Source organism: Chlorocebus sabaeus, chromosome 7 (assembly GCF_047675955.1).
Source record: "Chlorocebus sabaeus isolate Y175 chromosome 7, mChlSab1.0.hap1, whole genome shotgun sequence".
NCBI classification, from domain to species: domain Eukaryota; kingdom Metazoa; phylum Chordata; class Mammalia; order Primates; family Cercopithecidae; genus Chlorocebus; species Chlorocebus sabaeus.
Window position 1 is genome coordinate 1,410,139 of NC_132910.1, and position 16,617 is coordinate 1,426,755.

Genomic DNA, 16,617 nt, shown 5'->3' on the forward strand with positions numbered 1-16,617 from the left:
AAGTCTTTGCTATTGTGAATAGTGCCGCAATGAACATATGTGTGCATGTGTTCTTATTGCAGCATGATTTATAATCCTTTGGGTATATACCCAGTAATGAGATGGCTGGGTAATATGGTATTTCTAGTTCTAGATCCTTGAGGAATCGCCATACTGTTTTCCATAATGGTTGAACTAGTTTACAATCCCACCAACAGTGTAAAAGTGTTCCTATTTCTCCACATCCTCTCCAGCACCTGTTGTTTCCCGACTTTTTAAAGATTCCCATTCTAACTGGTGTAAGATGGTATCTCATTGTGGTTTAGATTTGCATTTCTCTGATGGCCAGTGATGATGAGCATTTTTTCATGTGTCTGTTGGCTCTATGCATGTCTTCTTTTGAGAAATGTCTGTTCATATCCCTTGCCTACATTTTGATGGGGTTGTTTGTTTTTTTCTTGTAAATTTGTTTGAGTTCTTTGTAGGTTCTGGATATTAGCCCTTTGTCAGATGAGTAGATTGCAAAAGTTTTCTCCCATTCTGTAGGTTGCCTGTTCATGCTGATGGTAGTTTCTTTTGCTGTGCAGAAGCTCTTTAGTTTGATGAGATCCCATTTGTCAATTTTGGCTTTTGTTGCCGTTGCTTTTGGTGTTTTAGACATGAAGTCCTTTCCCATGCCTATGTCCTGAATGGTATTACCTAGGTTTTCTTCTAGGGTTTTTATGGTATTAGGTCTAACATTTAAGTCTCTAATCCATCTTGAATTAGTTTTCGTATAAGGAGTAAGGAAAGGATCCAGTTTCAACTTTCTACTTATGGCTAGCCAATTTTCTCAGCACCACTTATTAAATAGGGAATCTTTTCCCCATTTCTTGTTTTTCTGAGGTTTGTCAAAGATCAGAGGGCTGTAGATGTGTGATATTATCTCTGAGAACTCTGTTCTGTTCCACTGGTCTATATCTCTGTTTTGGTACCAGTACCATGCTGTTTTGGTTACTGTAGCCTCGTAGTATAGTTTGAAGTCAGGTAGCGTGATGCCTCCAGCTTTGTTCTTTTGACTTAGGATTGTTTTGGCAATGTGGGGTCTTTTTGGTTCCATATGAACTTTAAATTAGTTTTTTCCAATTCTGTGAAGAAAGTCATTGGTAGCTTGATGGGGATGGCATTGAATCTATAAATTACCTTGGGTAGTATGGCCATTTTCACGATATTGATTCTTCCTATCCATGACCATGGTATGTTCTTCCATTTGTTTGTGTCCTCTTTTATTTCACTGAACAGTGGTTTGTAGCTCTCCTTGAAGCGGTCCTTCACATCCCTTGTAAGTTGGATTCCTAGATACTTTATTCTCTTTGAAGCAATTGTGAATGGAAGTTCATTCCTGATTTGGCTCTCTGTTTGTCTGTTACTGGTGTATAAGAATGCTTGTGATTTTTGCACATTAATTTTGTATCCTGAGACTTTGCTGAAGTTGTTTATCAGCTTAAGGAGATTTTGGGCTGAGATGATGGGGTTTTCTAAATATACAATCGTGTCATCTGCAAAGAGGGACAATTTGACTTCTTCTTTTCCTAACTGAATAGCCTTGATTTCTTTCTCTTGCCTGATTACCCTAGCCAGAACTTCCAGCACTATGTTGAATAGGAGTGGTGAGAGAAGGCATCCTTGTCTTGTGCCAGTTTTCAAAGGGAATGCTTCCAGTTTTTGCCCATTCAAGATGATATTGGCTGTAGGTTTGTCATAAATAGCTCTTATTATTTTGAGATACGTTCCATCAATACTGAATTTATTGAGCATTTTTAGCATGAAGGGCTGTTGAATTTTGTCAAAGGCCTTTTCTGCAACTATTGAGATAATCATGTGGTTTTTGTCTTTGGTCCTGTTTATATGCTGGATTACATTTATTGATTTGTGTATTTTGAACAAGCCTTGCATCCCAGGGATGAAGCCCACTTGATCATGGTGGATAAGCTTTTTGATATGCTGCTGGATATGGTTTGCCAGTACCTTACTGAGAATTTTTGCATCGATGTTTATTAGGGATATTGGTCTAAAATTCTCTTTTTTTGTTGTGTCTCTGCCAGGCTTTAGTATCAGGATGATGTTGGCCTCATAAAATGAGTTTGGAAGGATTCCCTCTTTTTCTATTGATTGGAATAGTTTCAGAAGGAATGGTACCAGCTCCTCCTTGTACATCTGGTAGAATTTGACTGTGAATCCATCTGGTCCTGGACTTTTTTTCGTTGGTAGACTATTAATTATTGCCTCAATTTCAGAGCCTGCTATTGGTCTATTCAGGGATTCAGCTTCTTCCTGGTTTAGTCTTGGGAGAGTGTAAGTGTCCAGGAAATTATCCATTTCTTCTAGATTTTCTAGTTTATTTGCATAGAGGTGTTTATAGCATTCTCTGATGGTAGTTTGTATTTCTGTGGGATTGGTGGTGATATCTCCTTTATCATTTTTTATTGCATCTATTTGATTCTTCTCTCTTTTTTTCTTTATTAATCTTGCAAGTGGTCTATCAATTTTGCTGATCTTTTCAAAAAGCCAACTCCTGGATTCATTGATTTTTTGGAGGGTTTTTTGTGTCTCTATCTCCTTCAGTTCTGCTCTGATCTTAGTTATTTCTTGCCTTCTGCTAGCTTTTGAATGTGTTTGCTCTTGCTTCTCTAGTTCTTTTAATTGTGATGTTAGAGTGTCAATTTTAGATCTTTCCTGCTTTCTCTTGTGTGCATTTAGTGCTATAAATTTCCCTCTACACACTGCTTTAAATGTGTCCCAGAGATTCTGGTATGTTGTATCTTTGCTCTCATTGGTTTCAAAGAACATCTTTATTTCTTCCTTCATTTCTTATGTACCCAGTAGTCATTCAGGAGCAGGTTGTTCAGTTTCCATGTAGTTGAGCGGTTTTGATTGAGTTTGTTAGTCCTGAGTTCTAGTTTGATTGCACTGTGGTCTGAGAGACAATTTGTTATAATTTCTGTTCTTGTAGATTTGCTGAGGAGTGCTTTACTTCCAACTATGTGGTCAATTTTGGAATAAGTGCAATATGATGCTATGAAGAATGTATATTTGTTGGAGAGTTCTGTACATGTCTATTAGGTCCACTTGGTGCAGAGATGAGTTCAATTCCTGGATATCCTTGTTAACTTTCTGTCTCGTTGATCTGTCTAGTGTTGACAGTGGGGTGTTGAAGTCTCCCATTATTATTGTATGGGAGTCTAAGTCTCTTTGTAAGTCTCTAAGGACTTGCTTTATAAATCTGAGTTCTCCTGTATTGGGTGCATATATATTTAGGATAGTTAGCTCTTCCTGTTGAATTGATCCCTTTACCATTATGTAATGGGCTTCTTTGTCTCTTTTGATCTTTGATGGTTTAAAGTCTGTTTTATCAGAGACTAGGATTACAACCCCTGCTTTTTTTTGTTCTCCATTTGCTTGGTAGATCTTCCTCCATCCCTTTATTTTGAGCCTATGTGTGTCTCTGAATGTGTGATGGGTCTTCTGAATACAGCAAACTGATGGGTCTTGATTCTTTATCCAGTTTGCCAGTCTGTGTCTTTTAATTGGACCATTTAGTCCATTTACATTTAAGGTTAATATTGTTATGTGTGAACTTGATGCTGTCATTATGATATTAACTGGTTATTTTGCTCGTTAGTTGATGTAGTTTCTTCCTAGCATCGATGGTCTTTACATTTTGGCATGTCTTTGCAATGGCTGGTACCAGTTGTTCCTTTCAGTGTTTAGTGCTTCTTTCAGAGTCTCTTGTAAGGCAGGCCTGGTGGTGACAAAATCTCTAAGCATTTGCTTATCTGTAAAGGATTTTATTTCTCCTTCACTTATGAAACTTAGTTTGGCTGGATATGAAATTCTGGGTTGAAACTTCTTTTCTTTAAGAATATTGAATATCGGCCCCCACTCTCTTCTGGCTTGTAGAGTTTCTGCCAAGAGATCTGCTGTTAGTCTGATGGGCTTCCCTTTGTGGGTAACCCGACCTTTCTCTCTGGCTGCCCTTAAGAGCTTTTCCTTCATTTTAACTTTGGTGAATCTGACAATTATGTGTCTTGGAGTTGCTCTTCTCGAGGAGTATCTTTATGACATTTTAAAAAACCAAAATCCACTATTGATGGGCACCTAGGTTGATTACATGTCTTGCTATTGTGAATAGCACAGCAATAAACATATAAGTGCACATGTCTTTTTGGTATAATGATTTGTTTTTCTTTGGGTATATACCTAGTAATGGGATTGCTGTGTTAAATACTTCTGTCCTAAGTTTTTTGAGAAATCTCCAAACTGCTTTCCATTGTGGCTGAACTAGTTTACATTCCCACCAACAGTGTATAAAAATTCCCTTTTCTCTGCAGCCCTACCAGCAACTGCTGTTTTTTGACTCTGTAATAGTAGCCATTATAACAGGTGTGAGATAGTATTTCTCTGATGATTAGTAAGGTTGAGCATTTTTTCATGTTTGTTGGCCACTTGCATGTCTTCTTTTAAGAAGTGTCTATTCATATCTTTTGCCCATTTTTAATGGGGTTATTTGTTTTTTGCTTGTTGATTTAAGTTTTTCATAGATTCTAGGTATTAGACCTTTGTCAGATGCATGGTTTGTGAATATTTTCTCTGATTCTGTAGATTGTCTGTTTACTCTGTTGATAGTTTCCTTTGCTGTGCAGATACTCTTTAGTTTAATTAGGTCTCACTTATCAATTTTTGTTTTGTTGCAATTGCTTTTGGAGACTTCACCAAAAATTCTTCACCAGGGTTGATGTTAAGAAGGTTATTTCCTAGGTTTTCTAGAATTTGAGTAAAATATTCACAATACTAGTCAATCCATAAGGTTCTGTCTATAGTCAATGAATTGAAATAATGTGCTTATCATTCAAATGTAAAAGCTGATTTGTAGCAACCTCTTCTTGATTTGTTTAGCTTCTTTTCCAAATGTCTACCTGTATTAGTCCATTTTCATGCTGCTGATAAAGACATACCTGAGACTGGGCAATTTACAAAAGAGAGAGACTTAATGGACTCACAGTTCCATGTGGCTGGGGAGGCCTCGCAATCATGGCAGAAGGTGAAAGGCATGATTGTCTTTCTTACACAGTGGCAGACAAGAGAAGAGAGCTTTTGCAGGCAAACTCCTCCTTATAAAACCATCAGATTTTGTGAGACTTATTCATTATCACAAGAATAGCATGGGAAAGAACCGCCCTCATGATTCAATTACCTCCCATCAGGTCCCTCCCATGATACGTGGGAATTATGAGAGCTACAATTCAAGAAGAGCTTTGGATGGGGACACAGCCAAACCATATCATTTTGCCCCTGGCCCCACCCAAATCTCATGTCCTCACATTTTAAAACCAATCATGCCTTTCATCAGTCCTCTAAAGTCTTAACTGATTTCAGCATTAACTCAAAAGTCCACAGTCTCATCTGGAACAAGGCAAGTCCCTTCCACCTGTGAGCCTGTAAAATCAAAAGCAAGTTAGTAACTTCCTAGACACAACAGAGGGACAGGCACTGGATAAATAGAACCATTCCAAATCAGAGAAATTGGCCAAAATAAAGGGGCTAAACGCCCCATACAAGTCTGAAATCCAGCAGAGCAGTCAAATCCTAAAGCTCCAAAATGATCTCCTTTGGTTCCATGTCTCACATGCAGGTCACACTGATGCAAAAGGTGGGTTCCCATGGTCTTGGGCAGCTCCAACCATGTGGCTTTGCAGGGTACGGTCTCCCTCCTGGCTGCTTTCATGGGCTGGCATTGTGTGTCTGTGGCTTTTCCCAGTACATGGTGAAAGCTGTTGGTGAATCTACCATTCTGGAGTCTGGAGGACAGTGGTCCTCTTCTTACAGCTCCATTAGGCAGCACTCCAGTAGGGACTCTGTGAGGAGGCTTTGACTCAATAGTTCCCTTCTGCACTTCCCTAGCAGAGGTTCTCCATGAGTGCCCCACTCCTGCACCAAACTTCTTCCTGGACTTCCAGGCATTTTCATACATCCTTTGAAATCTAGGTGGAGGTTGCCAAACCTCAATTCTTGACTTCTGTGTACCTGCAGGCTCAAACCCACATGGAAGCTTCCAAGGCTTGGGGCTTGCACCTTCTGAAGCCATGACCCAAGCTGTAGCTTGGCCTTTCTTAGTCACATCTAGAGCAACTGGGACACAGAGCAACAAGTCCTTAGACTGCACACAGCAAAGTGACCCTGGACCTGGTCCACGAAACTATTTTTTCCTCCTAGGTCTCCAGGCCTGTGATGGGAGGGGCTGTCTTGAAGACCTCTGACATACCCTGGAGACATTTTCTCCATGTCTTGGTGATTAACATTCGTCTCCTCATTACTTATGCAAATGTCTGCAGCCAGCTTGAATTTCTCCTCAGAAAATGGGATTTTCTGTTTCATCACATTGTCAGGATGCAAATTTTCTGAACTTTTATGTTCTGTCTTCCTCATAAAACTGAATGCCTTAATAGCACCCACATCACCTTTTGAATGCTTTACTGCTTAGAAATCTCTTTCTCCAGATACCCTAAATCATCTCTCTCAAGTTCAAAGTTCCACAAATCTCTAGGGTAGGGCAAAATGCCACCAGCCTCTTTGCTAAAACATAACAAGGGTCACCTTTGCTCTGGTTCCCAACAAGTTCCTTATCTCCATCTGAGACCATCTCAGCCTGGATTTCATTGTCTAGATCACTATCAGGTTTTTGTTCAAAGCCATTTAACAACTCTCTAGGGAGTTCCAAACTTTCCCAAATTTTCCTGTCTTCTTCTGAGCCCTCTAAACTGTTCCAACCTCTGCCTGTTACCCAGTTCCAAAGTTGCTTCCACATGTTCAGGTATCTTTTCAGTGGCACCCCATTCTATTGGTACCAATTTACTGTATTAGTCCATTTTCACAGTGCTGATAAAGACATACCCAAGACTGGGCAATTTACAAAAGAAAGAGGTCTAATGGACTCATAGTTCCTTGTGGCTGGGGAGGCCTCAAATCATGGCAGAAGATGAAAGGCATGTCTTACATAGTGGCAGACAAGAGAAGAGAGCTTGTGCAGGGAAATTCCCCCTTATAAAACCATCAGATCTCATGAGACTTATTCACTACCATGAGAATTACATGGGAAAGATCCATGCCCATGATTCAATTACCTCCCATTGGGTCTCTCCCAAGACACAGCAGGTGGGAATTGTGGGAGGTGCAATTCAAGATAAGATATGGGTAAGGACACAGCCAAACTGTATCACTGCCATATAAGGAATAATATTTGATAGATAAAGAGAGAGGATGACAGAAATGTGTATAAAGTACTTGGAAGCCTAGTTTGTAAGAATTTATGATCAGATAAGTATATGATTCCACAGTGGGTGATGATTCATTTGTAAAACATCGACAGCTACCATTTATTATACACTTACTAAATTTGAATCACTTTGTGCACATTATCTCATTTATTCCTTACAATCTTCATGTGAGTTAGTCCCTATGCCTGCCCTATTTTATAGGGGGAAAAACTTGCCTCAGATCACAGAGTTACTGGACATTAAACTGAAGCTATCCATATCTTCTTATTCCCAACAGATTCATAGATATGTTTCTGAAATATCTCTGGCAATGACAAGAAATTTACCCGCTGGAGATATGAAAGTAATATAAGCAAGATCTGAATATACACTATTAAAGGCTTTTTTACAACATTATCAAGGTGATCTGGTTACAAACAGAACAGATAGCTTTTAAGTGAGACAAATAAGTCCTTCCTTTACCTTACCTCTGCCACTTGTGTTGTTTTTCCTCTCTGAACCCGTTTCCTCATTAGTAAAATCGTAATAATAAAGCCTACCACATCAAGCTGTAGCGACAATTACATGAGATCACCTATATGACAACTCCTGACCCAGAGTAGGACTTATGCTAGAGTCCTTCATTTACTCACTTCATGGCTTTACATCTCTAGGTAGTATTTATTATCATCAGTTTACAGGGGAGAAAACTGAAATTCAGAGAGGTTTTATAAACTCAAGATACACGTTAGAGTCATAAGCAAGGACTGACACCAAAGTCTACTGACCTTAAAAGGTAATTCCATATCTGCAATACCAAGATGCCCATAGAAGGTCTCTTTTTTTAAAATCTTAAACTCTCATTTTTTTGTTAACTTAATGGAAATTTGTTATTTGTGTTATTTTAAATATTTACAGAAAATAAGTTTATAATGCTTCATTATTTTCGACGTCATAGCACAGCTTGAGACTAAGGTACTAAAGATTGTACTATGAATTGCATGAGGGTAGAGAAACCATGTCTTACTCATCCCTGCCTCCCTAAGCCAAACATGACATCTAAAACATAGTAGAGGCCCACTAAAACGTTGTGGGAAACAAAAACGGGTGGATGAGTGGGTGGATGGATAGATAGATGGACAGCTGAATGGATCCTGAGACAGACAAAAGAAAGGACACGGAAGAAATCATAAAGATTGTAATGGCTGGTAAATTCATAGAAGTAGTTTGTTAAGGCATATTTACATTGTACAGGACCCTGACACAGGCATTTGAATACAAACAATTCCTTTTGCACACAGGCATATCATTTCAACATGATGCTTAACCGCCAACCTGGTATATACTTTACAAACTTTTGTAGGTGATACTGTACCTAGTGCCAAAACATGTTAAAGCTAAGTGTGCATACACACACATGCATACATAAACACACACGCACACACACACACTGCATAATGTTAAGCATTACATACCTTTTCTAGAAAAGTAGAACATTCTGTAATAAGTTTTACTTTGTGGCTCAACCCTTTAATCAATTTTTAATAGTGTACTAATTAAATAGCATCTTCCTTTTATTATGTCATTCTAGGCCACACTGGAGAACACTTTTTGTTGGTTAATGTTGCATTAAAAATATTCTGGTACTTCCTGATACATTACCTAACTAAACTCCCTCATATGGGACAACTCCAACATGATCTTAAAATCTAAAATGCTACTGTCATCAAAATTACATACAAAATATATCCTCACATGAAAATGCTCATTTTCTCAGCATGGCTGATTTCTATCAAGTATGTAATAATAATAACAATAAAAAGAATGATAACATCTCACATTTATATATTATTTACTCTATGTAGGTTATATTTAATATGTATTCATGCATTTAATCTTCATACAAATCCTATGAGATAGGTATCAATTTTATTTGCATTTTACAAATGGAAGAACTAAGACACAAAAGGGTCAAATGCTTTGCCTCACATTGCAAAGCTAGCAAGTGGCCAACTGGGACTTGAACTCGAGCAGTCTGGCTCCAGATATTGGCTCTTATTGTTAATGCTATACCACTCCCAATTAGAAGTCAGTTCACTCACATCACATTAATTTAAACTAGTATGTGGCTGTGCTCTATCATTAATTCAAAGTCTAAGTTCAATGCCATTGAAGAAAGCCTCTGCAGCTATAAGCTAGGATGATAAAACTCTATATTTTGCTAATATCTCAAGGTGAGAGGGAGTTAAATGCCAGTCATAGTTCAGGATACAGCTAGAGAGAGACCATTAACTGAATGAGGGCAGGGAGATCTAGAAGGGATAAGAAACTGAAATTAATTTCACTGATTAGGGTTGGATGGACGCTAGAGGAAAGGCAGGGCAACAGGAACCTGTAGGAACTCCAGCCTGAGAGGCCAGATGTGATCAACAGTGAGTATCTGTGTGCTTGTCCTGAAGTGGCAGGTGATTGAAGTATCTCTCCATGGGGATGAAGTATACATCCATGGGGAACCCAGGAAAGGTGCTCTCAATCGCCTTCAGCCTCGATCTCCTCAGTTATGCTTTAATTTTTCCTTTTTTCTGTTTTGTTTTGGTTAGTTTGCTTAATTTCTGTCCCTGGGACCAGGATGAAGGCATTTTTCTAGGCAGGTGAGGAAATGACATATTTTCTTTTCTTGGCTCCTAACTTTCTTTCCCTGAGTTCCCCAAACTCAGCTCAGCCTGAATCTCTTCATCATTTTCCGCAGAGAATTACATTTGGTCTGGATTCATGGTGGTATTTTATTCAATGTTTCAATTCCCTCTTTGCTGCACCTCACCCCTACTCATATCTGGGAGTTAGAGGCAGAAGGAATAGAAAATGTTTTCTTTGATTCTTCCTCTTCTGTTGACCTATCTGACCATGAGATATCCCATGAGAATATATCTAGAACCACCTTTTCAAAACTGTTCTGTGGAGCAGAAGGATCCCAAGAAATACTTTTTTTTTTTTTTTTCAAGACAGAGTTTAGCTCTTGTTGCCCAGGCTGGAGTGCAATGGCGCAATCTCGGCTCACCACAACCTCTGCCTCCTGGGTCCAAGCAATTCTCCTGCCTCAGCCTCCCCAGTAGCTGGGATTACAGGCATGCGCCACCACACCTGGCTAATTTGGTATTTTTAGTAGAGAAGAGGTTTCTCCATGTTGGTCAGGCTGGTTTCGAACTCCTGACTTCACGTGATCCGCCCACCTTGGCCTCTCAAGGTGCTGGGATTATAGGCATGAGCCACCACGTCTGGCCCCAAGAAATACTTTTTTACCACCATCCCAGTAGAGATGGGAGTAAAAAGTATATTTGGAAAACTATTATTTCAATCTAATTCAACCACTAGTTTTCAAGTCTGTAAGAGCTAGGTGGTGTATTAAGCCCTGGGGTTATATTTGTTCTCAGATATATTAAAAAAAAAAAAACACTAAGAAAAGCTGGTCATCTTTAATCTCATTTGAAACCATTAAAGGTGCTAAGATTTGCATAAGTGAGGATTCTATTTAACTTTATTTAAACCAGGGATCCGCAAGTCCTGGGCTGCAGATCTGCAGATCTGTACCAGTCCATGGCCTGTTAAGAACTAGGCAGCACAGCAGGAGGTAAGCAGTAGGCAAGTGAGCATTACCACCCAAGCTCTGCCTCCTGTTAGATCGGCAGAGGCATTAGCTTCTCACAGAAGCATGAACCCTATTGAAAACTGCGCATGCAAGTGACCCAGGTTACACGCTTCTTATGAGAATCTAATGTCTGATAATCTGAGGTGGAACAGTTTCATTCCTAAACCATCCCCCCCTACCCCCATCCATGGAAAACTTGTCTTCCACAAAACCAGTCCCTGGTGCCAAAAAGGCTGGGGCTGCTGATTTAAACTATTTTTTCCAAATCTATTTGAATACGTGAAATCTCTCTTCCCCCCACTACTTGGAAACACCATTTGAGAAATGCCCCAATGCTGTGTATGATTTATTCACCATCTTCAAGATCTTGCACACTTAGGAGGAAGAAGATATGTGTACACATAACATATCAAGAATTAAAACATATAGAGAATATTTAGAAGAATAGAAAAAAGTGTCAAATTAAGTAAAAGACTTTGAAGTTTACAAACAACTCCAAATATGGTCACTAATTTTTCCATACACATTTATCTCACATGTCTCTTTTCCATGACATTACTTTGGCCACCATTATGGGAACCTCTGTGGGGATGGGGAGCAAAGGAATTCTAACTTTTTGAAAGTATGTGAGAATTTAAAGCCAGTGGAAAGGGAGGAGATATGAAAGCAAAATCAAATTTGAAACATAATCACAATGAAGATTGCTGGAGCTTCTTATCAGTAAAACCACCTCTACACTCACTTTATAAAACCTTTCACTTACCTTTTATGCTACTTGAATTTCCACAAATTATTCATTTGGGTAAAAAGGAAACCTATTCCAAAGAAGGAAAAAAAGTGTTTCCCAAGGGCAATTTGACATCACAGAGAAAATAGGCTTCTTAGTCATAACAGCCACAGTAGGTTTTAACTCTGCGTACTGGCTGCATGAATTGAGCAAGTTATTCACCTATAAAATGACAACGAATTATTCTACTGACAACAGTGTTTGGAGAATAAAATATATCAACAATCTTTACAAAGTCAGCACTTCCTAAATAGCAGTTCTATATTCTATCATTTTGGGTATTAAATGGTCATTCTGCAACAGTCATAGAATACCCAGACAGATATCCACTTATCAGAGTATATTAAGTCACCACAAAAGGTTGCTTTCCTTGTAGCAAATCACTAAGTTCAGTCCCTCAAAAAGAATCAGAATTTCCTTTAGTAAAAGTAGAATTATCACTTTGCTTCTATAAGAACTTTCTTTCAGAAATAGGTCCTAGGCTAGGAAAATGGAAGCAAAGCTTTCTGGGTGAAATGGCTCCACAGAATTTAGTACCTTAGAACCTTTGTTCCGTTACATTAGGAGTTAAGTAGACTTGTAGTTTGGCCTGGAAATCTGACCAATAATCCCTTTTAAAATCAGATAGTGTATTTTGGACTTCTTTATGAAGACTTGTGGAAAAATATCCTGTCTGTAAATGGCCATTTGTGTAATGGTCACATGCATCTACATTTATACACTGTTAATATATCTACAAGAAAGAAAAAATAATATCCCCAAAAGAAGAGACTTGGAGCTTAGAGATAAAATGATAAAGGCATGTGGTTGATCCTGGAGTTGCCTAAGTGGCTGCCTTCAGGGAAAGGCTTTTCTAGGAAAAGTAAGACCCTTGTGAAGTAAAGGGTTTACAATGTCTTTGTCTTGACTCAAGTTGTCTTTGATCTCACGTACACAGAAGTTGCCAGCTTAGAACTTTGTTACTGAGAAACTGCCATTCCCAGCTCTGATCATTAACAATCCATACAGCTTTGTATATTCTTCAATGAATGTGTCTTTCAGTCTGCAAGATTGCAGAAAGCAAAGTCATGAAATTATTCAAATTATCACCACGTTTTAATTGACAGCATCTTTAGAAAAAAACTGGCATGATTGCATCCTTCTAAATCCCAAATAATCAAACTGAATGAAGGTCTAATGGATTTGGTCTAATTGGATTTCATGGAAATTATAGGTTGTGCTACTCTGAATAAGGATAATGTGTTACTGTGAATAAGGATCATCTGTACTCTGGGGATTCACATCCATTTGGGCTGTCTGTCCCACAAGGGTCTGCCCCATCTCTTGTTTGGCCAGGTGACTAAACAAGGTGGTGCCTACCTTTGCCTTGGCCTACCAAGGCTCTTCCACCTCACCACGGGCTCCTTCTTAGTCACCATAACATCCCCAAAGACTGCAGAGTGTCAAGTAGTCATAATCAGGGATTACTTTTAGCTTTCTTCCCATTTTAATTTTTAAGAGTTTACTTTGTATTTCCAAAATTACTACCTCAGTAAAATATCCCTTAGTTATTTTTAATTCTATGCTTACCATAAAATTCCCTTTTCATCAAATAGTTCTCCCTCACCACCCCTACAAAAATGAAAGAATATTTAAATCTCACATGCTTTCTTTGAAGGCTATAGGTTTCTGTTCATTTTCCTGAAAGTCATAGTATTTTCACTTATGGCAGGCAGAATTCTAAGAGAGCCCCCAAGATGCCCACCCTCCATTGTACATACACTTTCTCCCAATTATTCAGTCAAACATTAATCTAGGTGCTGCTGTGAGGACATTTTGCAGATATAATAAAGGTCCCAATAAATCAATTGGCTTGAAGATAGGAGAGTATCCTTGATGGGCCTACCTTAATCGTATGACATTTTTAAAGAGCCTGGGCTTTCCCAATAGAGAGATTCAAAGTGTGAGAGAGATTTGTTGGGAGGGAGATTCTCCACTGCTGGCTTTGAAGACGGAGATGGCCAAGTGACAAGTAATGGATGGCATCTGGGAGCTGAGAGAGGCCTCTGACTCACAGCCAGCAAGAGAACAGAGACCTCAGTTCAGCTTCAAGGAACTGAGTTCTGCCTAATACCTAAATTGGCTTGGAAGAGGATCACAAATTTCAGATGAGAAAGCCCCAATCAACACCTTGATTTCATCCATGTGAGATCCTGAGCAGAAAGCCCATCCATGCCACATACAGAGCTGTGAGCTAATAAATAGGTGTTGCTTTGATCTGCTAAATTTGTGGTAATTTGTTACAAAGCAATAGAAAATTAATACACCTGTGTTTGTTTTATCAACACAAGCAAAGCATAAAAAAACGCAGGAGCAAAATGGTGCATCTTTAATTTCAAAAAGGTTAGATTCCAAAAGCCTTTACCAAGTGTATTTCTTTTCAAATCTGAAGTAATCTTCCAAAAATGACTAATATGACCTCTCCAGAATGGGAAGGTGATGATATTTTCTTTTAGAGATGGAGTCTCGCTCTGTCACCCAGGCTGGAGTGCAGTGGCACCATCTCGGCTCACTGCAACCTCCGCCTCCTGGGTTCAAGCAATTCTGGTGCCTCAGCCTCCCGAGTAGCTGGAATTACAGGTGTACACCACCACACCCAGCTAATTTTTGTATTTTTACTAGAGATGAAGTTTCACCATGTTGGTCAGGAGAGTCTTGAACTCCTGATCTTAAGTGACCTGCCCACCTCAGCCTCCCAAAGTGCTGGGATTACAAGCATGAGCCACCACGCCCAGTGGTGATACATTTTTGTTTTATTCCTTGCTTATATTGATAAAAGTGGGCAGTAAGTTGAAAATTTATTCATATAGGATTTAGTAGCTGCAGCTTTATCCTATGGCTTCTGCAGCTTTTGTAATCTGGCAGCGCACATCTGCTATACTATCTAAATGTTTCCTCAGAAGGAGAAACACTCTTTAACAACTTATCACTCTAGTCTGTTGGCCACCATTTTCCCTCAGATGCTCACAGCTCCTTCTGTGGGATTTGAAGATATGACTTCCATGACACTTGATCAGTGTGTCAATGGGTATTGAACCACTCTTCAGCTCTGATCCCACGGTTCAGTTCCTATCAGTTGACTTTATGTGTGTCTTGGTGGTGGGAAATGTGATTCTTTCATCTACTTTCTCCATTTATCTTACTCAGAGGAACCGTGCTCTAATTGGAAAATGGATTGAAAGCTTATAAATTTCCTTGAGTTTTAACTTTTCTCCTTTGGTCTTTTTTTCTTTTCAAATGACTTGAAGGCATATTGATAAGCTTCTATGAGAAAATGAAGGGTTGAACAAATTGAACATGTATGATTGAATGAATAGATTAATATATAAATGATAAATTTATTCAATAATTTGAATGAAATCAATCGAGAGGCACTTAGAATAAATTTGTGTCCTAGAAGTTAGAAGACCTGAGTTTGAAATAACTAGTAGTTCTATTATACGAGAGAAATTACTTAATCATCACTGGACTTCATTTTCCTCATTTGGAAAGTAATTCAATCACACTAAACAGTCTTTAAGTTCTCCTTCACTTATGAATGTATGTTTTAAGTCATTTAAGGTGTTAAATAATGTCACGTCCCATGGGAATTCTGTTTGTTGTTCTATTCGAGCATGATAGCTCTTGTTTATCAGAGGACCTGCTGCCTTTCCACAGCCAGTTCTCTAGATTATTTTTAATCAGTCAGTGCACACATGGTCAATATTTACTCAATAGAATTCAGATCTCTCACATTCCACTAGGATTCTTGATTAATTTTATTACTTATGTCAAAACTATTATCTTCTTAACTATTTTAGGTCCAAACAGTTTTACCTTTTATCCTGGCATTTATATATAAAAAAAAGGTTCATAAGGCCGGGAGCGGTGGCTCATGCCTGTAATCCCAGCACTTTGGGAGGCCGAGGTGGGCGAATCACGAGGTCAGGAGATGGAGATCATCCTGGCTAACACCGTGAAGCCCCGTATCTACTAAAAATACAAAAAAATTAGCTGTGCGTCGTGGCGGGCACCTGTAGTCCCAGCTACTCGGGAGGCTGAGGCAGGAGAATGGCGTGAACCCGGGAGGCGGAGCTTACAGTGAGCAGGGATCGCGCCACTGCACTCCAGCCTGGGTGACAGAGCGAGACTCTGTCTCAAAAAAAACAAAACGAAACAAAACAAAGAAAACTGTTTTATAGTCAAAAGAAAAACTTTTTATAAATCAACTGATCCTGTGAAGAAACTATGAAAAATATCCTCTCTTTCCAAAAAAAAATTTAGGCTATCAATATATACACATAAAGAGATAAACTCCGATAAAATGGATAAGTAAAATTCATTATGATAGCAAGTTTTAGAGAACAAGCATGGAAGTTAGTCGACCTGGGCCCTTAAACAGATATCCTCCCTTTCATCCTCTGTTATTTCCTGTATAATGTTAGTATCATTCCTGCCTGACTCTCACAGATTTATATGATTCCTACTCTGTACCAGGTGCCTTATTGGGTCTTAGTGGTAAAAAGGTGAACAAGACTAATGCAGCCCATTGAGAAGCTATCTGTAAGTGAACATACACGCAAACTAATATTTGATTCAATGTGATAAGTGCTGTTGCTGATCATAGGTGCCAGAAGAACAGCAGAGTTATTTTTTCCTCCAAAATTGTGGAAAAATTTTTATTCCTGGTGTGATGTAATATAAAATACACAGCACCACCTTTGAAGTATTCTTGCCAAATGAATTTAACCAAAATCTAATCGAGACTTCAGATCTAAAGAAAATCTAAAGGTAATCCAATTTATAGGAAATGAGGGATATAGAAGAACAAGTTAAATAATACCACAGGAAAGCATTCAGACAAGTCCAGAAAGTAAGATGTTCTAAAGGACGAT